This window comes from Microcaecilia unicolor, chromosome 6 (assembly GCF_901765095.1).
Source record: "Microcaecilia unicolor chromosome 6, aMicUni1.1, whole genome shotgun sequence".
NCBI classification, from domain to species: domain Eukaryota; kingdom Metazoa; phylum Chordata; class Amphibia; order Gymnophiona; family Siphonopidae; genus Microcaecilia; species Microcaecilia unicolor.
Genome location: NC_044036.1, coordinates 166874830 through 166900489, shown reverse-complemented (window position 1 = coordinate 166900489; position 25660 = coordinate 166874830). Strand labels below are relative to the sequence as shown.

At 44.4% G+C, this 25660-nt stretch overlaps 1 protein-coding gene across 1 annotated transcript in view; it reads right to left on the bottom strand.

The window, feature by feature from the left end:
- The window catches only part of EFCC1 (EF-hand and coiled-coil domain containing 1), a 130517-nt gene that overhangs the window by 84182 nt on the left and 20675 nt on the right, over positions 1-25660 (bottom strand). The window lies entirely within an intron of this gene.

The window sequence follows — 25660 nt, the reverse complement described above, 5'->3', positions numbered from 1 at the left end:
TCCCTCCAATTCTGAAGAACACCATTACCAGGGTCTGCCAGCCTAGCCCACCTCCTGGCTGCTTCTTTAAAATCCCCTTTAGTTTAGTACTACACACCACTTAACGAACGCAAAATTGGAACAAGTATCTATCTAAAAAATGTCAGAATGAGAAACCAATACCATATGGCCCAGAAAAATGGGGACCTGTTTAAGGCTAGACTTCTACAACCTATCTTATCATTTCTTACATTAACTTTTCTTCCTGAGCTATTAATGTATTCTTAGTCCAAACATCCATGGAAATAGCAGATGTTGTCTTCTGACACTGTTAACAAAATTCCTAGGCTGCAGGTGTACATTTGGCACCTGATTTACTAAACGGTTACCCCCTATACACAACAAAATAGGAAAAAGCCTTAGTAAGTCAGACCCTTGCAGGAGTTGCTAAGTGACAGCTACTGAGTGTGCAATAAACAGCACAAATGAGACTTGAGGGAGCTCCGACTGTGCAAATCCAGGTCTCCTGACCTGAATAGAGAAAGTTTTCTATGTGATGCTGCCATTGTACTTCTGAAGTACTCCAAACTCATCAAACAGAGCAAGCCAGATTAAAAAAAAAAGAGAGAATTAATGAGAAGTCTAGGAGATGAGCCTAGACCAAATGCTGTCAAATGTGTTAAACAGCAGCCTTCAGGCATGATTTATCAAGATTTCTTATTTTTCTTTGGGGGGGTGGGGGGGGTGGGAGCCTTTCTAACATGCTCTTCATGCAGTTTGCAATATTCAGAGTCAATGGCTTCTGAAGTTGTAATGCTCCAATATTTTATAGAGGGCTTCTGTTTTACATGGAAACAAACTCAAAACAACAACAAAAAATCCCCTACCTCTCTGGTAAACAAATTTGATAGAACAAGCATAACCAGAAGAATGTACCAAATAGAGGAGCACCCTCAGAAATTTAAACACCCATGTGGTCTTTAGTGACTCCTCTCTCATTATTTGATTTGGTACATTCTCCTGGTTATGTTTTTTACATGGTAACTGAACATCCCTGATGTGTTAAACACTGCCCCTTGTGCTTTCTCACACTTCCCTTGCCTGCCTTGGACCCTCTGCTCTTTGTGCCTTTTTTTGTTCTGATCGCTCCTCAGCTGTACAAAGTTTAAGCAGCTGAGAGGCCTCTGTTCTCCCCCTCCTCTTCCCATCAACCCCTCCCCACATACGCACACAGAGCTGTGCCCAGTGGTGGTAAAAGGACCAGATGAGGAAGAGTAGGGGAGTCTGAGAAAACAGGACAGGGTAAATTTCTTCAAAAAGGTTCTAAATAAATCCCAATAAATTAATAAAAAGCTGGTGGGGGTGTGTGAGGACCATGTGTGCTGGGGCTACGGAGAAGAGAGAGCTAGATATGGAAGGGCACATGCTAGTGGCAGGGGTCATGTGAATGCTGTTGCAGATTCCTGTGGGGGATGTGATTTTGTTTTGATATGGCTGTGTATTTACCCTGCAATTTCATCCACATCGTAAAAACCACCAATAAAAACTCTTTCAAACATTCCCTCAAAGAGTCCCTAATTTGATGGAAAAAAACACCTAAATTCAGGGCAGGATTTTAAGATTTTGGTGCCCACTCATAGGCGGTCGGTGCCCAACTGTTTGGGGAGGCTAAAGGGGGTGTGTTTAGGGGGTGGGGCCAGGGGCGGAGCTTACCTCCATAATTGTCTGACAACACACAGAAAATAATAAGTAAAAATAAAATAGTCACAATTAATACCTTTTATTAAATTTAGATTTTAGATATGTGTCATATGTCAAAGAATAAAGTGGTTGCTCAAAGCATATACTAACCACAATTGCTTAACTGCAAAACACTATGCACAACTTTGTGCAAAAACACACTCAGAACCTTACTGTACCATAAATATTACACTGGGCAGAACCTAATACACCACCCATACGGAAAATGCAGACCGTCAACAATATGAAACAAGGGATCTTAATATCACTATGAGCCTGCAAAGAGGTGGGAAAATGTGGGATACAAACGCAGCAAATAAAATAAATAAACACGATGTCTGTTTTAGAAACCCATTACCAGGAGAAAAAAAAATCTCTGCACCAATAACAGGGTTAAATGTCATAAATAAGTAACTAAATAAATAAATAGATAGAAACTCTGAATGTTGAGCACCTGATCCTTATAATATGACATCTGTTTTAATGGTCCTTTACCAGAAGGGGGGGGGGGGGGGAGCTAGACTGCACAGAGGACAGGGGTTGAGTGTGGAAGAGAGCAGGAGATGTTTACAGGAGACATTGTAAATGCCAGAATAGTAATTAATATATTAATCACAGAGTTATGTGTGATTAACTTGCAGCCCCCTACGTTTCTTCCAAACTACAAACATTCCTGAATTACAGATTCTGAAATACCTTCCGTACCATATTTGCGTTATGAAACTATATGTATTTAGTGTGAATATCATTTATGCCTAGTATATTTACACATATATAATATATAGAATATAAATGTTCAAGCCCAACCACACAAGATAAAAATGTTTATATACTTGTTAGATTAGTTTTGCACAAAGTTTAGAAAACTTGTGGGGAGGTAGTGGGAGAGGGGAAGGAAAAATTCACTCAGCTTTTCTGGTACATAATAATGTCACAAACTTTATGCAGGAATCAATGTGCCTTTTTAAAGCAAACATCAGCAAGGTTTGGGGAAAGAAAAAGTCAAGACACTGATCCTACTGATAAGCACTTACATGCAAAAGCAGGGATGCCTAGTCTGTCCCAGTAATGTTCTGCATTCTCACCCAAGGTTTTCTTCCTCGTTTTTTTTTTAACTCTCCCTTCCTTCCACCATTTCTGCCCTACTGTCTCCTCTCATTCCTTTCATAACTTGTTTTCTTCCAAGTATTATGCTCTCTCCCTCTCCTGTTTGGATCATTTTATCCTTCACTGTAGCTAAACCTTTCTTGCCACCTCCTCTCCTTTGATGATCTTCTCTCCCTCCCCCCACAAACCCAAAGCTCACATGGAAAAACAGGCAGAAAAGTGCTTCTTTCAAGTGCTGTTCCAGCCTCAACAAGCTGCAGAAGGCAGCAGCAGCATTTTTATTTTAACATGAAATTATTTCCTGCGTATTCCTTCAAACTGCTCATGCTTGAGCCACAGAACAGGTCACTTGTCCAAATTACAGCAGGCAAGATGCAGACCTGAAATTTTGCATCACAAATTTCTTACTAAAACTGAACTACTCTCACTCTGTTTACAACTAGTCACAGCAAAGGAAACAGACCAGAATAAGAGCCAGATTTTGTTTACTGAATCTTTTGCACTGTCCTTTCCTAAGCAGCAAGGCTATTACTTTTAACTTCTAACAAGAAGAGTACCTCAGTAGCTCTAGTGGTGGTCGTCAGGGTTGCCAGGTGGAAAATTTTTTTCCAGCCTAAAGGAGCCCAAAATCCAGCCCAAAACCCGCCCAAACTCAAACCCCGCCCCTGACACCCCCGCCCCCGCGTCATCAACCCCGCCCCCGCCGTCATCAACCCCGCCCCCGCCGTCATCGGCCCCGCCTCCCCCGTCATCGGCCCCGCCTTCCCGTCACTAACCCCGCCTCCCCGTCACTAACCCCGCCTCCCACGTCACTAACCCCGCCTCCCACGTCACTAACCCCGCCCAGAAACGTCATTAACCCCGCCCACCGCGGCCGAAAAAAGCCGGCGAAAAAACCGCAAAAGCCGGCGAAAAAAACCGCCCCCGAAGCCAAAAAGGAGCCCAAAAAACCGCAACCCGCCGCGGGCAAAAATTTCCCGCGGCGGGTCGCGGAAAACCGCCCAATTGGGCGGTAAAACCGCCCACCTGGCAACACTGGTGGTCGTCGACCCGGAGCCTTCTCTCTGCTGCCTGCTGTTGCAACTTCCTGCTTACGCGTGGGTGGGATCTGGCAGAGAAAACACTCGGGGTTGGTTAGGCAGTGGTGAGGGGAGGATGATGAACCTAAGGGACGACATCGTAGGGAGCTGAGGTATGCTGGGCACTCACGGGCGGGTGGGGGCTGGGGGAGGAGGGAGAGAGGAGGAGAAAAAAAACCCCAGATGTTTGTGTGCTGGCTGCCTGACTGCAACAACGGCTGGCAAAAATCAATAACATTTAGAGGGAGAGCTGCCTGGCAAAAAGTGCTACGTTTGTGAGGACAGCAGCCAAGGGAAGTCAACGATTGGGCTGGGGAGGCTTAGCCTCCCCAAGCCTCTTATACGGGGCGCCTATGTGCCCACTGGCAATACCAGACAGCCCAGAGAGCGAGATAAGAGACTGCAGGGCAGAAGAAGAGCAGCAGCAGAAGGCCACAGTGCCACAGGCGATCCTCCTCTGCAGTAACACATGCACATAAGCTTAAGTACGTGGGGGTAGGTTCTTTTTTGGCCTCAGTATTTGGAACCTCTAAATTCAGCACCCTAGGTTCATATGCCTAAATCTGTGCCTGTCTAATCAGTGGTGTTCCTTGGTCGGCTGCCACCTGGGGCAGATCACCGCTGCACACCCCTCCTGGGTGCAGCACACCCCTCCTGGGTGCAGCGTCCGTCCCCCCCCAGCGCATCACCTGCAAGCTCCCCCCCCCCAGGTGCATTCTTGTTACCTGCTAGGGTGCTGGGAGCAGCTGCGCGGCTGTCAGCTCTGCCGGTTCCCACTCCCTCTGCCCCGGAACAGGAAGTAACAGCAGAGGGAGCTGGGAACCGGCAAAGCTCCCACATGGCTGCTCCCTGCACTCCTCCTGCAGTGTGCACCCGGGGCAGACCACCCCCACCGCCCCACCCTCGGTATGCCGCTGTGTCTAAGTCATCCTATATAATAAAACTCGTCCTCAACATTCTGAGGACACTGTCGTCAGTGTCACTTCCTTCGGGCACTTCCTTCGGGTTCGAAGGTTCATGGTGGTGAAGCCACCGAAATCACTGCCTCTGGGCCCTGCCCTCACGTCAAACGTGATGACATCGAGGGCGGAGCAATGGCGTCAGTGGACATAGGACGGACCTATCAGAAGCTGAAACGTTACCAGGCAACGCTACACGACATCCAACGGACCTATCAGAACAAATTACATGCCAAGAAGGGAGGAGCATTCACCAGCAGAACGCCTCATTATTTGTGCAGCACGGAGAGCAGAGGACCACCGCTGGAAAGAGAGAAGAATATTCCTGCTGTGGGTATGAGCGAAAATGGACTAAATTGGTATTCGCTTGACGTCGAGTCGGGGGAGACGGAGAACAACGTCCCACTCACCATCTAGGACGTGGGCGGCAAGCACAAGCTGCGGGATAGCTGCAAGGATTACCCGCGACCTAGCCAGCATCAAACAGCGACCCAGGCTGGGGGAGGAGTAGAGAAACACGCGTAGCGTGTTTCCCTACTCCTCCCCTGCCTAAGAATCACTGGAGACTGGCTAACAACCTCCCGAAAACAACAACACAACGGCGCAACACCTCCATCATTACAAAGACGAATACCCTGTTTTACACGCCAGTGCAGGTAACTACCCCCCCCCACCTTCCCTCTTCCACTTTTGCTGAAGCGGACGAGAACCTGTCCAACCATCCCCGGCCTCAAGCAAGCCATCTCACACATCGGGGATGCCCAGAACAAACGCAACAAGACGGCGCTGCTTCCCGCAGCGAATTCCTCATCCACCATTACCCTCCTGGTTCAACCTCTGACGGCCCGATACCGTGCTCCTCTCCCTTCCGCCCACATAAAAAAAACCATCCACCACCTCACGCAACCCGTCTCGCACCTCCAGCATTCACCAAGCCCCTGCACCCCGGAAAAAGATGACGCAACTTCCCACAGCGCATTCCTCTTCAAACCTTACCCTACAGCCAGACTGAAATGCAAACACCCCCCCCCCCCCAAAAGCACAAGAACATCGGTGCTGCTTCCCACAGCGCATTCCTCTGCAAACCTTAACCTACAGCCGGCCAGAAACGTCAAAAAAAAAAAAACCACAAGACAGTGCTCCTCTCCCTTCAACCCACCTAAAACACTGCTGCCTCAGCACAACATTAAAAAAAAAAAAAACTATCCACACCACAGCAAAGGCTTGACCCCCATACAACAACCCTTACATTTCAAAAACCCCACTGACACACAAAGCCACACACACACAAACAAACACACACACATATACACAATACAACAGAAACTCACACATTCCACTGGTAACACCCTGCAACAGTAACCACACACAAAGCCACACAACAATCCATTACACTTTGCCAGCACAGCACATCCCCCAAGCGCATCGTCTGATCTAGGTGACAGTGGCTATGCATGTGACTTGCTATATTACTCTCTACCCCATCCAACAACCCTCCTGTTTCCACTGCCATCCCCCCATATCAAGCAACCCTGCTCAATCCTCTGCTCTCCCCCCATGTCCACCAAACCTGCTCTCTCACATGCCCTGCCCCCAGGTCCACCAACCCTGCTCTTTCCCTTGCCTCTGCCCTCATGTCCACCAACCCTGCTCTCTACCCTGCCCTTGCCCGCATGTCCACCAACTGTCCTCTCTCCCCTGCCCTACTCCCTTCCTCTCTCCTCTTCTCCATACCTGTATCCCCAGTTCTCCTCCCCTGCCCTCTCTCCCATGACTCCCCCCCCCATGTCCACCAACCCTGCTCTTTCCCTTGTCTCTGCCCTCATGTCCACCAACCATGCTCACTACCCAGCCCTTGCCCTCAAAACCCAGGCACTCAATTTACATGTCCAGGGCCGCACATCTCGGGGTGACACGTTAATGCCACCACACACAAACAAGGAAGCCAGGGTGCCAGCTGCCTGTGGAAGTATGACTGTATATGCATTCATATCAAACAGAAAAACAAAAAACAAAACAAAAAAAACCATGCTAGCGCCCGTTTCATTTCTTTTGGAAACGGGCCTTTTTTTACTAGTCATTTATAAACATATAAAAGCAGAAGCCCTGAAGGTTTGCCTAGGATATCAGATACCTTTGGGCCAGCCCCATCAAAACCCAACCAGTTCAATATGGTCATTCATTTGCCCTCTTTTTGATTCTAACCAAATCCCAGTTCATGTACATTGACTAAAAAAAATAGAGCTGAATGTGTAGGTTGACCAATTAAATGGATCTTTAAGAATAGTGTCTGTGTCCAGTCAATAAAATAATTCAAATGTCAGAGTTCTGTAAAACAGTAACTCCTATGGGAACAAATGTAATGGCTGACAAGTGTTTAGCAAAGCAAATTCTTAACCACCTTAGACTCAGCAAGAATAAAGCTGACCATGATTTAAAGAAAAAAACACTTTCTCTTGCTTTGCCTGAGCATGGTCATTGGCATAAACAGAGGTTCTGGCCCAGATGGAATTTATTACCACACCCACAGGAATCAAAAAGTGCAGCTTTAACAAATGTATAACCATCACTGCCCTGCCACAGTGAACTGTTTGCATTGGATTATCCTGCAAAGTTTCAGTTAATTAACAGTTACAGCAGTTGCTGTAAAAGAAATGGCAGAGGATAGGAGACAGTTTCCATAGAAAGAGATCCTCTTTTGGAAACTTTTTTTTCTTCCTTACTATGATTCAAGAATTTTGAGCGTCTGTGTATCATATCTCCCCTGTCCTCCTCTCCTCCAGGATACAGTAGACATATTCCAGTCCTTCAAGGCTGTTCTCATATGTCCTCCAGCACAGACCCTTTCCAATTTTGGTTGCTTTCCTCTCAACAGTTTCATTTTATGTCCTTGGCAAGATACAGCCTACAGAACTGCACAGCACTTTAAGGGGCCCTTTTACTAAGCCGCGTAAGTGTCTACGCACGCCCTACGCATGCCAAAATGGAGTTACCGCCTGACTACGCATGGCTCTTGCGGTAATTTCATTTTTGGCGTGCGTCTACGTGCCGACCCATCATATATGGAACTGTGCACGTAAGGACGTCCATCATGCATGGGCGTCCATATAAGGCGATGCACGCTTTCCAACGGTTATTCCCTGACAAACAAGTCTTTATGGCGAGAGCCCAATTTCAGCGATGCTGAAAGCTTGTACCTGGTGTACAATTGCCTAAAACACCGGCAAATTCTTTTTATGTACCACCACCACCTGCCCCCCAGGACTGTCTCCATCCAAGCCTGGTGTCAAATAAGAGACAGGTTGGAAAGGTAAGTGTTTGCTTCCCCCCCCAGGCTATCAGGTCCCCCTCCTGTAGCTACACATATAAGAGCTCCCTCAGCAATGTAAGCACTAACTGTAGTCTGTATTCAAGGGTAATCAGTGATATGTGCACATGCACGTTGATTAATAGAATCTACTAGAAAGGAAAACCATTCCCACATCCCTACAATACTGCACAAAAACGGTACTCTCTGTCCTCATGTCCACCTCAATGACATCACTTGTACCAATGTAATGTCTCCCCCCCCCCCCCCAATCAGTGTTGTGCATCTCTCCTATTTGATTTCCAATGAATTTGTGTGCACTCTGCTCTGCTCTGTGGGCGGGAGGTGGAGGGGGCTCCTCATCCTGTTCATCTGGAGCCTGCTGCTGTGGTGGCTGTGGCTCTTCTGGGAGGGCCTGTCCTCTGCGCATTGCCAAATTATGTAGCATGCAGCAGGCCAGGAATTTCTTTGCCACCTTTTGGGGGCTGTACAGGAGCTCCCCTCCAGAACGGTCCAGACATCGGAACCTGTTCTTAAGTTGTCCGAAGGTGCGCTCGATGATGCCACGGGTGGTCCGATGTCTATTGTTGTAGTTCTCCTTTGATCCTGTTTGTGGGTGCACTATGGGGGTCATGAGCCAACTCCGCCGTGGGTAGCCTCTGTCACCTTTGGGGAGAAGCAGGATGAGAAAGATGAGTGTGTATTGTTTGGAGCGGGTACCTTGTGGAGGTGGGGGGGGGGGGAATAGTGGGTTTGTGGAGTTAGCTGGAGGGAGACAGTGCTGAGGGTTGCCCGGTGGAGGAGGAGGTATAGTTTGGGCAGATCCATGCTGCACTTACATAGCAGCCATCCACCGGTGATCTCCCCACGGTCAAGCCTGCGGAAGATTCCTGAATGCTGTAATATATAGGCGTCATGGGTGGAACCTGGGTATTGGGCACACACGTCTAGAATCTCCCCCTGGGCGTCACACATAACTTGCATATTGAGTGGAATGCTTTCCTGTTCCTGTAAGTGGCCTCTCGTGCCCGGGGGGGGGGGGGGGGTCTGAGTGCGACATGTGTGCAGTCAATGGCGCCTATAACCGAGGGGAAGTGAGCTATGGTGTAGAAGTCAGCCATGTTGTTCTGCAGGGCCTGGGGGGTGGTGGGGAAGGTGATGTACTCAGAGGTGTGGGTAAGGAAGGAATCAAGGAACTGGGTGAGGCAGTTAGAAATGGAAGCCTGGGTGAGACCCGTGTTCACAGAGGACAGACTGGAAGCTCCCAGTGGCCAGAAAAGATAGAGAAGCAGTGATCTTTAGGTGTACAGGGAAGGGGTTGTTCCTACGGGTCCTGGGCTGCAGGAGGGGTTGGAGCTGGTCACAAAGGTGCTGAATGGCAGCCCTATCAAAGCGGTACCTAGTGAGACACTGCAGGTCAGTGAGGTCTAGGAAACTGCTAAGGGGCCTGAAAACTCTGGGGTGTGAGTACCTCCTGCGGTGCCTCCGCTCTTCCTCCAACATGTAAGTAACCTGTGCATTTAGTGCCTCCATTTCCCCACACTACAAGTGCAATGCAGTGACACCAGTGCTCACCTCTCCCTACCAACTTGGTGAAACACAGCAGCAACAAACAGAAGCTGACACTCAGTCTCCCACCACCGACAAACAGAGCAGAGACACACTGCAAGCACTCTCTGACCCACTACAAACTCTCCTGCCACACCCTCTAGCCACTCACTCTCTAAGCAGCAAATGACAGTCTTCACAAACATGCTGCAGCAGTACACAGGACAAAGAGACAAACAGAGACTACGAACAGGTAAGGGAATGAAATATGAATTTGGGGACAGTGAATGGAGAGGGATAGGGGGAGGGGATAGGGGACATAGAGGAAGGAGTAGTGGTGACTGGGTTTGGGGGCTAGAAGGGGTAGGGAAAGCTGAAAAAGTAAAACACAAATGAGGCAGGTGAGGGAGAAAACGTTCCGACTATGGTACACAGACAAGGGTAACAGGTACTCAACAAACTCTCAGCTTTCTCTCCCAACAACGCTCTAGTCACTCTCCAACTCCACAAAATTGCTAATGGGTCCAAAGAGAACTTCCACCTGACCCTGGTTGCTTTTATTTCAGGTCTAACTAAGGACACCCATGTTCCTGCCTATGCAAAACCATTTCGCTAGCCGTTATACGTTGGGGGCGCCCATCTCATAATGCCGCCCATAACACGCCCCCTGTGTGGACGACCATAGATGGGCATCCTCGCACTGAGGACGTCCTTATGGCCCTGTTTTGATTATTGGATTTGGGTGACCTTCTTTCACGGGGACACCCATGTGCCTTTTGTGTCGCTTTTTGGACGCCCTTCTCTTTCGAAAATGAGCTTGATGGTCACTGCCACGCTGGTTGTGAAAGGTGCCGTTTTCTTTTGTGCATGTGTGTATACACCATAGTCTGGCTTTTGTATGCAGTGCACGCCTGGTGCTCACGCCTCTGTACTTGTACTTATGACCGTCTCCGTGTTCTGTTGTCCTTTTTGAAGTTGATTTTGAGGCAGGATTTGTCCTTTCATGCTCTGTGCTAAAGAAGTGCATGTATTGTGTATACAGAGTGACACTTGTTTGTCCAGCTGAAACAGCCTTTTGTTACAGTCTCTAACTTCTCTCATCTGTGCACTACAATAATTTTACTGTTTCTGTGCAGTTTTATGTGCATTACTCTTTCAAGCTCTATCAGCACTTTCTTGCTCCTTTTTAAGTACCAGTAATGTCTTTTATTCAGTGTAGGCTGATTGTTACTCCATGTAAAAAGTATGTAAAAAGGACTGGACAGGGGGCAAGATGGCGGCTTGAAGAGAGCAGAGAGAAGTCGCTCCTAACTTACCTCTGCCACTTTGGAGAATCAAAGCTTTTTCCTTATCCCTATTGACTAAGAGGAAAGGCAGACAACACGCTAGCTCCGCAGCGCTAGTTATGCCCGTGGTGGGGGCGTTAGACCGCTTCTTTGTTCCGGGAGCATTGTTGGGATCGCCTTCGCTGCTGGAAAGTGTAGGGAGAGGTCTTCTACACTCCCAGCTAGAAGCAGACATCACTCAGCCCCGAACTGCGGAATCCTCCTCCTATGCTGGCGGATACATTGAGAAGGGACCAGGATACCCCAGGCCTCCAACAAGCGATGGGGTCTCCTGGCACAGGTGTCAACTCAAGTGCTGTAACGCAGGATATCCCCACATTGGCAATGGTGGGTGAAGGAGGAGAGAGTGTTCTTGATGAGAACAGCGTGACATTGGTGAGACAGCCGTCACGGGCTCCTACACCTGAGTTTGGCTTACTAAGTAAGTCCTTCTTACCTAAAAAACCTGATACAATAACTTTAGACACTATTTGGGAGGCTTTAGTGGCCCTGGAAACTTCCTTCTCACAAAAGTTTATTTCCTTAAGTCCACAATCTAATATTCTATCGGAAAAAATACCTGAAATAGAAAAAAAGATGACCACATTGGACAAAGAGATTGGAAATAATTCTAAAACAATATAAAATTGCCAACAAATTCAAGTTAATTTGATAAAAGAAAACATATATCTTCAGAATAGGATTGAAATCCTGGAAAATCATTAACGTTCAAATACATTGAGATTAATAAAATTTCCAAAGCAGGTTTCAATCTCTCCTCTTATAACTTTCAAAAAATATTTAACTGAAATTCTGAAAATTCCAGAACAGGCACATCCTTCCATATCAAAAATTTACTATTTGCTACCTTTTGTAAAAAAGGATTTAGTGCAAGACGTAGGATTGGAAGTGCCAACAGAGACTCTGGATATGAACTTAACTCAAATACTTGAAGATGATAAGAGCGGGATTGACAACAGCAACACTGATAGTAACTTCTATACTACAGCCTGATAGAGATTGGATTTTGAAGCAATTTTTTCTTCATAAAGAACAAACCTTTTTGAACTGTAAAGGTAAGAATGTTTCCAGATGTCTCAAAGGCAACCCAAAGGAAACGACAAGAGTTTCTCAAATTGTGCCCAAAAGTATTACGGCTGGGTGCTTTATTCTGGTTAAACTTTCCCTGCAAATGTGTAATAAAGTTAAACTCAATTAAAGTATGTATTTTTTGATTCTAAACAACTAAGTTCTTTCTTAGAATCTAAGATAGCAGAATCACCTATGTCAACAACCAAGAATTGTAATCACCTCTACTCCGTAATTAGAATTAGTAATCCTGGAATCTCTATTCAGTCACATAATTCTTTTTTTTTTTTTTTTGGCAGAGTTTTTTCTTTACTATTTCCTTAATATTGTGAATTGCCTCCTAATTGTGGACTATAGATGAGTAAATTGATCATGTAATTGGATAATTATGGCAGATTTAATTAATGTTCTAGAATTTGTCATGACAAATAGTCATTTTTTTCTGTTTTCAAGAATTACTTGAATTAAATTGTAAATGCATTAAAAAATAAAATTTTTAAAAAAAAAGGACTGGACACCTCCCATCTAGGGTTTGTACCAATGCATACAGAGGTGCAAAAATATGTAGAAAGTCTAGGTGCCAGACAATATTTGTCATTGTAACCTTTTCCTTTGATTATCTTTTTCTGAATATCTTTTTTTTTTTTTTGCTTGTCTTTTGGTTTTTGTCTTTTGGTTACTTGTGTAGGGTATTCAAATTTTACCTCTTTCTTCTGGGGAAAGGTCCAAGCCCAGAAGCCTTTCCATGTCTACCACAGCAGTTTTCTTAGATTCTGGACAGACTACAAGCAGTGAAATCTCTCTTCTGGTTTGAGGCAGCTGCATCAAGTAGCAGTGACTCATGGACTAGACGCAGGGTCCGGGTGCTAATTTTTTAGTCATCTGAAAATTTTCATTCTTAAGCACATTTTTTTGTGGATCGTCTAATGATTTTTCCTTTTTATCTATGGGGTCAATTATTCAGCTGGTGGTGCTGACCAATTTTATAAAGCCAGATTGGACATCTTAATATTACAGTACATCCATATGGCAAGGAGTGTTGGTGTGGGTGGAACTAGGGATGGGCCAAAAGATGGACATCCAGCTCCGATGGCAGAAGAAAAAGGGTTGTCCATGTTCAAAAACTAGACCTGGTACTTGGCACACCCTAGGTTACAGAAAGGTGCTCTGAGCAGTTCTCCACTGAATGGAGATAATGGAAGTCATAGAAGGTATTTTTCTATTCCTAGAGGGCTCTCAATTAAAAAAAAAAAAGGGGGGGGGAACCCAAAAGCTGCAGTGGGACTTCAACAGGCAACTTCTGGATCTCTGCTTTGTCTCTCAGCTGGCAGCTTCAACCATTAGGCTATTCCTGCGCATGAATGTCTGTGTGGCTGTTTTATAGTATGGATGTTCCTCTGCTGCCGCACAGATGTCCCTCATTTTGCCCTGTTTGTAATTTGGACTTTTCAGTTGGTAAAATGGATGTTCATGCTGGACGTTTCCAGCACATGGATGTCCATCTCACATGCATTTTAAGAACATTAAGAGTAAGAACATAAGCGTTTGCCATACTGGGACAGACCAAAAGTCCATCAAGCCCAGTATCCTGTTTCCAACAGTGGCCAACCCAGGTCACAAGTACCTGGCAAGATCCAAGAACAGTACAATACATATTATGCTGCTTATCCTAGAAATAAACAGTGGATTTTCCCCAAGGCCATGTATTTTAGAACAGGCATGTATTCTGCTCTAAAATACAAGCGTCACGGATGTCCATTTGTAATGTGCTGATCTGGGATGTCCACATTCTGAGTTGGAAGCCTTTTCTAAAACACCCCCTATAACACTAGACATCCATTCCAACAGAGTCAGCTTTTCTGAAGCTGCAGCTAAGCTAAATATTGATGACTAATAAATCACATAATGGAATTTATGAACAAGGTCATACAACTAAAGACATAAATACATTAGACCCTGACCTTATAAAAACAAATCTTTATTTCATAATCGTATTATACTTGTAAATTTAAGCATGAGTTTTCTGCAAATCGATCACAATTTTAGGTGTTTTTTTTTGTTTTAAATCCAGGGCTATATAATCAGCATGAAATGCAGCTTCACAGTGAAATTTGTAATTGATATTTAACCAGTTTATTTTCTTTTTCTTGAAGATGATCTTTCATGGTCAATCAAGTTCTAGCAAAACAAGTCAATAATCAAGCCTTATGGGGGTCAAGGGATGCTTCATGTGAGAGATCTAGGCAAGGGAAAGGAACAGCTCATATATTTTTGTTCTTTGGCCAGTTGGGACTTATTATTTTACTTTGGCATCTGGTGGGAAACCAAAAGGTTGGACTTCACTACTTGTAATCCCTAGAAAACAGTATTATATATTATAAAAGCATACAAATAATAAAATAAAAGCTAAAAAAATCTGCTTACTGATGTCAGGTAAACAAACAAGAAAGCAGACTATGCAAAAAAAGGAAGTCGTTTATTAAAACAATACCCGACATGGCCACGTTTCGCCCTCAGGCTGCGTCAGGGGAAAAACTATAAAATGAAAACATAAACATAAAATCATCATATTAAAAGCATTAACATATATATGGAATAAAATAAAACATAGTCAAACCATCCATGAAAGTATGTGCAATAAAATGAATATCAAAAATACACACAAACAATCTTTTAATCATAGCATTAAAACAAATGTGAAATAAATATAATTAAATCTAATAACCGAGTGTCAAAACATATATAAGGAGAGGTGGAGAAATTAATATGTGTAAGATATATAGAGGGGCATTTTCGAACGGGGACGCCCATCTCTAAGAGTGCCCTTGTCCGAGGATGGCGCCGTGAAGGGGCGGGACCGACCGTATTTTCGAAATGAGATAGGCGTTCATCTTTTGTTTCAATAATACTGTTGGGGGCGCCCAAATCTCAACATTTGGGTCGACCTTAGAGATGGTCGACCTAAATGCTGAGATGGCAGGCTGCAGAGATGGGCGCCCTCGGTTTTCGCCGATAATGGAAACCGAGGGCGCCCATCTCAAAAACAAACAACTCCAAGGCATTTGGTCGTGGGAGGGGCCAGGATTCATAGTGCACTGGTCCTCCTCACATGCCAGGACACCAACTGGGCACCCTAGGGGGCACTGCAGTGGACTTCACAAATTGCTCCCAGGTACATGGCTCCCTTACCTTCGGTGCTGAGCTCCTCAACCCCCCCCCCCAAAACCCACTCCCCACAACTATATACCACTACCATAGCCCTAAGGGGTGAAGGGGGCACCCACATGTGAGTACAGTGGTTTTCGGGTGGGTTTTGAAGGGCTCCCATTTTCCACCACAAGTGTATCAGTGGGGTGGGGGGGGGGTGGGCCTGGGTCCGTCTGCCTGAGGTGTACTGCACCCACTAAAACTGCTCCAGGAACCTGCATACTGCTGCGATGGACCGGAGTATGACATTTGAGGGTGGCATAGAGGCCGGCAAAAAAAGTTTTTAAACTTTTTTTTTTTTTTAGGGTGGGAGGGGGGTTAGTGACCACTAGGGGAGTCAGGAGAGGTCATCCCCGATTCCCTCCAGTGGTTATCTGGGCAGTTCGGGCACTTTTTTGTGACTTGGAACTTAAAAAAAAGGACCAAATAAAGCGAACCAAATTCTCGCCAGGGACGCTCTTCTTTTTTCCATTATCGGCCGAGGACGCCCATCTCTCCTCGGCCGATAAACATGCCCCAGTCCCGCCTTCGCTATGCCTCCGACGCCCCCGTGAACTTTGGTCATCCACACGACGGACTGCAGTTGAGGGCGCCCAAAATCGACTTTCGATTATACCGATTTGGGCGCCCACGGGAGGACGCCGATCTCCTGATTTGTATCGAAAGATGGGCGTCCTTCTCTTTCGAAAATAAGCTGGATAGTGTGTCATGCATTCACTTCAATTTCTCGTGAACTCCTTAGATATTTAACAGCATGCTTCCAAATCTAGTGTGTGCCTACCTAAAATGGGGGTTACACCAAAATGCACCGCTTAAAGAAAAAATAAAAAAAATCATCTTAAAATGCAAAATATAACACACATATTGAAAACGTATTAGAAATCATATAAAAAATCATATTGATAATTTCACTAGGAAAAAATCTAATTCCAGCTGAGTATCAAATGCACCAAACCAAGAGAAAGTTCTTTACGCTATTTCCTTAAAGGGTACACATTAAAAAAGAATTACAATCCTATTTTCTTAGTTATACAAAAGGAACATAGCATTCCCCAATTCGCAGTACTTACAGATATCCCGCAGCGTCTCATCGCGGTCTGTTGTGAATTAGCTAATCCCAATTATTCTCAACATTAAAGTGTGATACCTCTCTATCACATCATAAACATATCCAGAAACCATTGTATGCGCCAGGTGTTATGTCTCACATTTTTGCACTGAAAAATGGACCTGCGCACGTCTAATACATGTGTCTACACCAATGCAGGCCACTTTTCGGTAAAAGGACCCCAAATTGCAGGGTTGTGCATTCATTGGAAACAATATGGGAAATAGTGTTTCATATCTTTTTTAATAAAACTATGGGAAAAAATCTGAAATTTTGTGTTTTTTTTCTTATGCAATTATACTTTGCACGACTGCTCAACAGCGTGCCCTATTGAATAGTGTTCCTAATTGATAAACAGTGCATGATATCAATAGTGTACACTTGAGCACTAGGGCACACTTATGATGAAATTGCGGCTGAAATGAGAATACAAAAAATGAACACACAGGCCATGGGAAACTAAAAAGAGTGAATTTGTTTGTTTTTAGATCCAACAGGAGGGAGGTATATTTGTTTAGTGAACATTTGGTTTATTAGTGCTCCTTAAAAAATGTCAAAGCCCCTTTACTAAACTGTGTCAGGAAGTATTTCTTCACGGAGAGAGTGGTGGATGCTTGGAATGCCCTCCCGCGGGAGGTGGTGGAAATGAAAACGGTAACGGAATTCAAACATGCGTGGGATAAACATAAAGGAATCCTGTTCAGAAGGAATGGATCCTCAGGAGCTTAGCCGAGATTGGGTGGCAGAGCCGGTAGTGGGAGGCGGGGATAGTGCTGGGCAGACTTATACAGTCTGTGCCGGGGCTGGTGGTTGGGAGGCGGGGATAATGCTGGGCAGACTTATACGGTCTGTGCCCTGAAGAGGACAGGTACAAATCAAGGTAGGGTATACACAAAAAGTAGCACATATGAGTTTATCTTGTTGGGCAGACTGGATGGACCGTGCAGGTCTTTTTCTGCCGTCATCTACTATGTTACTATGTAACATGCGGTTAATGAGGGGGAAAAAAGGCTTACCACAAAATGCATTAAAGCATCTTGTAGTAATCTGTCATCACATGCTGAAGTTATGCAATTTTTTTGTTCATTTTTCGGAGGAGGGCATGTCATAGTCAAAATGGCCTGCGGTAGTGTAGACGTGTGTTTTGGGCATGCACAGAATCATTTTTCAGCGCACCTGTAAAAAATGCCTTTTTAAAATTTATTTTATTTATAGATTTTTCAATTAAATACAAAGATACTATAATCTTTGAAGGAATACACCAATATCCCGAAGAACATAGATTCTAAGAAAAGTAACAACAGTAAATTAAATTATGGGTTAGTTAGTCCACAAGTAAGAGAGGGATCTATGATTATGTCCAAAGGAAGTTGGATATAAGAAATATTACAAAAAAGAAGATTCAGGTACCCCTTTTACTCTTGATCAGCTAAAAATTTGGTTCACCTCCTTTGCTACCCTGTGAATTCAAGAAACTGCGAAATTGAAGAGGTTCAAACACACATTTTTTGTCTTTAAAGAAAAGAATACATTTGCATGGAAATCGCAGCTGGAAACGAGCATTTAGTGAGTCTCGTTTCATCTCCAAGAATTTTTTCCTCCTTTGTTGAATCCATTTAGAACTATCCGGAAACATTGTCACTTTCCCTCCTAGAAATTCAGGATGGGTTTTTTGAAAATAAAGTCTTAATATGGCTTCTTTGTCTTGTAGGAATACAAAGAGACCAAAAACGTAGCTCTAGTTTTAATTTCCTCTTTAGATTGTTCCAGAAACGTAGAAATATCTAATGTATTCACAGATATTTCCTGTTCTTGATCTACCTGTTGCTCTCAAATATCTTGCTGTTTAAATTTTGTATTTAAGTAATATAACTTCTGAACTGGTGAGAAAGATTGATCTGGGTATTTAAAATTCTCTCTTAGAAACTTGTGAAACATTTCCCTTGGAGCAATAAACTTTGAGTATGGAAAATTGAGTATAGTGCACTCCATTTAAGTGCATGTCTGTTTAACTGCATGCCGTACTTCGGTCCCGTTTTTGGCGCCATCAATTTCTATGGGGACAAACGTTGTTTTAGCGCACCACTGATAAGTGTAAGATTCGTTTATATGCATGGTTTAAGACCGCTCCTCTGCAGGAAAGACTACACAAAAGCGCACGCACGGAATATGGAAGCCGATTGGCACGTGACAAAGGGGCGGTAAATTTGAAATCTCGTTGGTTAACTGCCACAAGCAGAATAAGCGAAAGAAAGTTGTTAGAGTGTACACTGGACTCGTCGTCATCATTGCGCAACTGTAAGACTTTAACACTGGCTGAACAAATAGAAGTTCTTAAAAAATTAGAAAACAAACAATGTCAAGCATCTATTGCTAAAGAATATGGTGTCAATCCCAGTCAAATTTCACGTATCTTGAAGCAGAAAGATCAGCTTCTGGAAGACTGGCAAAACAATATAAATCCACACAGGAAACGTAAAGGGGCGGGAAAAGCTGAGGATGTAGAAGATGTTGTTCTTCGGTGGTTTTCTCAAGTCAGGAGCAGACACTTTCCTGTCAGTGGTCCACTGCTTATGGAGAAAACTAATTAGCTAGCTGAAAGTCTTGGACTAACTGAATTCAAAGCCACTGTTGGATGGTTGGAAAGATGGAAGGAGAGGAACAACATAAAATTAAAGAAATAGCATGGTGAAAAACAAGACGCTGATGACTTTGGTGCTGAAAATTGGGTTGTTTCAGTTCTTCCTACCATCTTGAATGAGTTTGCACCTCGTGACATCTTCAATGCTGATGAAAACGGTCTCTACTAGTGAGTGATTCCTGATGGAACACTTGCATTCAAACAAGCCGAAACTACAGGAAGTAAAACGTCGAAGGACCGACTGACGATCCTCCTTTGATGCAATATGGATGGAAGTGAGAAGTTGGAACCACTCGTCATTGGAAAGAGCAAACAGCCCTGTTGCTTCAAGAATGTTAAGTGACTTCCTGTGTCATACGAGGCTAACACAAATTCATGGATGACTGGGAAATTTTGGAAGCAGTGGCTAAAGATGTTAGACACTAGAATGTGGGCACAAAAGCATCTGGGATTTTGCTGCTTTGTGATAATTGTGCTGCACACAGTGAACAGTGATGATGTCAGGCTGTCTAATGTCATGGTGGTCTTCCTGCCACCAAACACTACCTCTCTGATCCAACCTATGGATCAGGGCATAATAGCCAATTTCAAAAACATTATTGGGCTCTTGTGCTACATCGTCTGATGAGCGTTATGGATGACCAGACTGGCAAGGATAAACGTGCTGTTGAACTGGCTCATAATCTATCACTGTTGGATTCCCTACATATGCAGAAAGAAGCCTGGAATCATGTTACACAGGCAACCATTGTGAACTGCTACAAGCGATCAAGCTTTGTTAAGGATGTGGAGAGGGACGAAACAGATGCAGCTGTTCAAAACGCGTCAGATGAACAGGCTATTGACATCCCAGCCGGTGTTACTGAAGAGGGGTTTCATCACTACGTAGCTGTAGATTACAATCTACAAACAGCTGACGACGGCACTGATGCCCAGATATTTGCCTACACGCAAGCAACGGCTGATGATGAAACAGATGATGAAATGAGCAGAAAGGCACATGCTGACGAAATTCAACAACCTCCTGTCACTTTTGCAAGAGTGCTGGAGAGTCTCAACACCTTGCGGGCCTATCTGGAGGCCACTGGATGTCAGTGCTATGACAGTTTTTACCGTCTGGCAGGCGTAGTCTATAGAACTCACAGACACAATAGTGTACAGAGGACTATGATTGATTACTTCAAGTAAGCCTAATGTCAGTTAACGGAGACTGTATAACGTCAGTTAACGGAAAATGTATACTGTACGTATAACAGTACTGTACATATGTTTATCAGATGTCAAGTTTCTTTGGGTCACAACTGTTAAGTGCACACTCCGGTTAGCTGCATGTATTTCTTTGGTCCCAGACCCTTGCACTTAAGCAGATTGCACTGTATTCGTAAATTTAAGTTTCTCTAGATTTTCAATTTTACGATGAAGGAGTAATCTATCTCCTGCAAACTGAGCTTGATTCTCTGAAACTTTTACTATATCTATTTGCAGTTTAATTTGTTTTGCGGAAAAATTTTCCATAGTTTTCTTGACTTCTCTTACTTGCACAGAATTATTTAAAGACACAGATACAAAAGAAGAACAAACCTTGTGCAGGGTTTCAAGAGAAGTCCAAATGGATTCCAGCGATATTTCCTGAGGTCTTTTCAGTGGCTGAATCGCCAAGACATGTAGGGAAATTTCCTCCTGAGAATAACCAGTAGCAGAAACCTCCACCATTGCCTCTCCTGATGCCATAGTCGGAAATTGCTGAATTCCCTCCACTAAAGGCAGAGGACTAACCTCGGCAGTATTTCCATCAACCGCTTCCTGAGACGAGGTTCGCCTCCCCTTCGAGCCTCCGTTAATCTGTACTCTCGGTACTGTTGCCCCGTCCGGTCGCGTGAGTGGAGGGGTAGCTGGTCCTACCGGGCTGAGCAAAAATTTGCCCTCCTGACTGGGGCTCTTCCTTGCCCCGGTAGTGGAAGCGCCTGAATATGGGGTTGACACCAAATAGGCTGAGATAGAAGCTTGACATGTTGAGGGGGCTTCTAGCTTTGGGAGAGGAGGTCCCTTAAGCTTACCCTTTTTTTTCAGCATGCTCGTTACGAGGAAAATGAGAGTTTTTAAGCTTTTAGTGGAAGAGCATTCTCCTCAGCCTTCCTGTATCGCTGCCATCTTAGATCCCCCAGTCCAACAGCCCCTTTTAAAAATTTTTGCCAAAAATGGACGTGCGGCAAAATGAAAATTGCTGCACATCCATTTTGGGTCTGAGATCTTACCACTAGCCATTGACCTAGTAGTAAAGTCTCATGCGGTAACTGGGCGGTAATGACCTGCGTGCGTCAAATGCCACTTGGCGCGCGTGCAAAATGTATATCCGAAAATAACAATTATTTTTCGAATGCGAGCCAGAAATGAAATTACCACAAGATCCACGCGGTAGCTGGCGGTAACTCCATTTTGGTGCGTGTGACGCTTACGCGGCTTAGTAAAAGGGGCCCTTAGTGTGTGGGAAAGTCGTGTGTTAAATGTGCTAAGCCCCAGGGGCGTAGCCAGACCTCAGCAGGAGGGGGGTCCAGAGCCCGAGGTGGGGGGGGCACAGTTTAGCCTGCCTCCTTTTGACCCTCCCTGCCGCTGACCCCCCTGCTACTTTTGTCCTACCCTCCCCCGCCAAGGTACCTTTGCTGGCGGGGGTCCCCACCAGGGCTAAATCTGTGGGGGCCCATGCCCCCATGGCCCCACATAGCTACGCCCCTGCTAAGCCCATTTCTTAATACAAGACTTTAGGGGCCCTTTTACCAAATCTTAGCAGACACTAAAGGACATTAGTGTGCTACATGCTCTATTGTATACCTATTGGTCACATGGTAATTAGCGCGTGCTAATGTCTGTTAGTGTGCACTAAGGGACCCTTATACAAAGCAGCAGCAGAGCTACTGCCACTTTGTTGTGCACCATTCTGGCACTGCCACCAGCCTTAGGCAGGAGCCGGAGGAAGTGCCGCCCCCAGCGCACACCATTTCTGGCGTGACTGGAAAAAAATTGTTTTTTTAACTACCGGGTTAGCATGGTAGCCCTTACCATAACATAAATAGGTGGCAGTAAGGACCCCCCCCCCCCCCCCCCCCCCCCCCCCCCCCCGAAATGACCATGCAAGTATTTACTTACTGCACAGCCATTTCCATTTTTTTGGCTTTTTACCCGTTGCCATAAACAGGGCCTCTGCGCACAGCAAATCCACACGCCAATGCTACCACAGGCCCCTTGGTAAAAGGAGCCCTAAACATCAGTAAAAGGGCCACTTAATGCTCTTTAGTCTATAACTTAACACACATTAAGTTGATTAGCATGTATTAAAGTTCCAATGCACGTTAAAAAGGTTGTTAAAACTAGTGTGTGAAACAAAGCAAGAAAGTATCTGAAAATCAGGGGAAAACCCAAACTGAAAATATGCTGAAGATTTTTGTCCCCTGCACATCCTTAGATAATAGGTTTACCTGTTAGTGTTTCTAAAGCACTTATCTTGAGAAGGAAAATAAGTTAATGAATAAAACTGGAACTAAGTCTAATTTTAACCCTACGCAGCACTTTCCTGAATTTTCATTACTTAAGTTTAAAATTAACCTTTATATGGTCTGTCAGACACACAAGAAATACATTGCTTTAGGAACAAGCTTTGCATGAATCAATTAGGAAACAGTTCAATGTAAACATTAATTACTTGATAGAGCAGATAGTTCATTAGACAGGTGTTTTAAGGAGACAGTATAATAAGCTGTGCTAGTCTTAGCAGAGCTTACTATGGGGGTCTTTTACTAAGCCACACTGGCGTTTTTAGTGCGCATTAAAAACAGGCGCACGCAAAACGCTAGAGACACCCATAGGACTACATTGGCTTCTCTAGCGTTTTGCGTGCACCTATTTTTAGCGCATGCTAAAAATGCCGGCGCACCTTGGTAAAACACCCTCTATGTCCTTATTAAAATTTTTCTAAGTTTTAACATAGATATCATGATTCTCAAATTATGAAAACAAAACCAAGGACATTTTTTTTAAATATAAAGAGGCAATCCAGAAACTTTGAGTATCAAAAAGTTCAACTCCACAATTACTAATACATACTTTTGTACACTAAAATCTACTTTCAATGGGGGGGGGGGGGGGGGGGGGGGGTTGTGCACAAAAAAAGTTGGAGTGAGATAATTTTAGCACACTTCACATGTCAGTGATCTGTATATCAAATTACTTCTACTGCAGGAAAATGAGCTAAAAATTAGAGACATTTGAGTTCAGCACTGAAACTGCTTTGACACCCAAAGTGAAGTTTTAACTTCCAATGAACTTCAATAATAAGTCAACTGGAGGTGTGGAAAAAAAAATCAGAGACCTAAGATCCCCAAGATAAGGAGGCTCAGAGGTTCTTTTACTAAGGTGCGCTCACGTTTTAGGCGCACGCTAAATGTTAGAGACTCCAGGGGTCTTTTACTATGGCACGCTCATGTTTTTAGCCCACGCTAAAAATAGGCAAGTGCTAAACTTTAGAGATGCCAGTGCACTCCTATGGGCATCTCTAACATTTAGCGCGTGCCTATTTTTAGCGTGCGCTAAAAACATGAGCGTGCCTTAGTAAAAGACCCCCTCCCATAGGAATGAATTCGCATCTCTAATGTTTAGCGCGTGCCTATTTTTAGCATGTGCTAAAAACATGAGCGTGCCTTAGTAAAAGACCCCCTCCCATAGGAATGCATTGGCGACTCTAACATTTAGCGTGCACTAAAAACATGAGCGTGCCTTAGAAAAAGACCCCCTCCCATAGGAATGCATTGGCGTCTCTAACGTTTAGCGCACGCCTATTTTTAGCGTGCGCTACAAACATGAGCGTGCCTTAGTAAAAGACCTCCTCAGTAAATGGAGTTTTCAAACAGGGAGCCCACAGATCTGGGACCACATTACCCAAGGCCTCAGGTTGTAGGGTCCATGAGAAGGACCACCCCCACATACAAGCAGTAGGAGCCTGAGATACTCCACTTACCCTCTCGGACACTAAACTATCCCCCTTCATGTCCCCTTCACCAACTCTGGTACAATGCCCACTAATCCACCACCTCATATCCATCTGCTATAGAATAGAGAGAATTCTTGTACATTTGCTCAATGATCTTCACGGAAACCACAACAGGGAACTTGGCTTGATTCGATTGTTGGACTTCCCAACACTGTGGACCATAATACTATGCTTACACAACTAATGGAATAAGTATTGGTGGAACAATATTTGCATGGATCAAATCCTATTTGTCACACAGTTCTGTTCAACACATTGCCTTGGGCACCAAACTATGGGTTACCAGAGGGATCCACACTGTCACCTCTCTTATTCAGTATCTTCCTCAAGCCTGTAGCTGAACTGCTTCAGTTGACGGACTGAAGCTACTCTTACCCACTGAACCAAATCTACTCATGGCTTTGAGTAAACTGACTGCCTATCTAATAGCAACTCAGGAATGTGCAAAAACAAAACACACAAAAACCTCACAAACTCTGCCTGAACCCTAGTAAAACAGAGACTCAGTGCGTTTCTAACATGAGTGGACAGGTACCTGACTTCAAAATACCACTTGTGAAGTACGAAGCAGCCCTATAATCTTAGTTCAGGAGACCTGAAATACTGCTAGTCTCGTCACTTTGATCTTGCAAATTCAAACCACCTTTAAAAGACTGCTTCTATCACCAGAAGCAACTTGGAAATCTCTCTCCATACATTGAAAAGACAGTTTCATCACTGTGGTCTATGCTTTGATAATGTCATGGCTAGACTAACATAACATCCTGTATGTTGGTCAAACCAAAAAAGGTTTGCATCAGCACCAACTAATTTAGAATGCTGCAGCATGAATGATAAGGGTGCAAGCAGAGTAATTACGTTATACCCTTTCTGCAAATAGTACAATGGCTACCAGTACCCTAGAGAGCCAAATTTAAAAGTCTGTTTGATTTTCAAATCTCTCAGATAAAATAGGCTAGAGCACAGGAGCCAACTTTTCAAAATGATTGGGGATGCTAAACCCAATGGAAATTACCCTTCCCTAGACACAGTCAAGGAGTTTATTCAGATATTGGGTGTGCTCAAGCAACCACAAAGCCGGCTCCTATTTCCCAGAGTACCTAAAGAGTAAGTGAGCTTAACTTAAGGAACGCATCACGTTCAAAATATGTTCACTAGTTCACAAAATTATCTATGGAGACGCACCAGCTTATATGTCTGACCTGATAGACCTACCACCTAGGAATGCCAAAAGATCATCCCGCACATTCCTCGATCTGCACTTCCCCAATGAAATACAAACTAATGCATGCGTCAAACTTTACCTACCTGAGCACACAGTTATGGAATGCACTGCCGCGCAGCTTGAAATCGATCTACGAAAGAACGAACTTCCGCATATTACTGAAGATCCATCCTATATAATAAAACGTACCTCCAACATTCTGAAGCTGACTGCATGGCTGAGGCATTCCTGCTCTCTGTATCCATCTCCTGAATTGACATCACATACTTCCGCGTTCGTCACAAGCAGAAGTGACCAACCACACG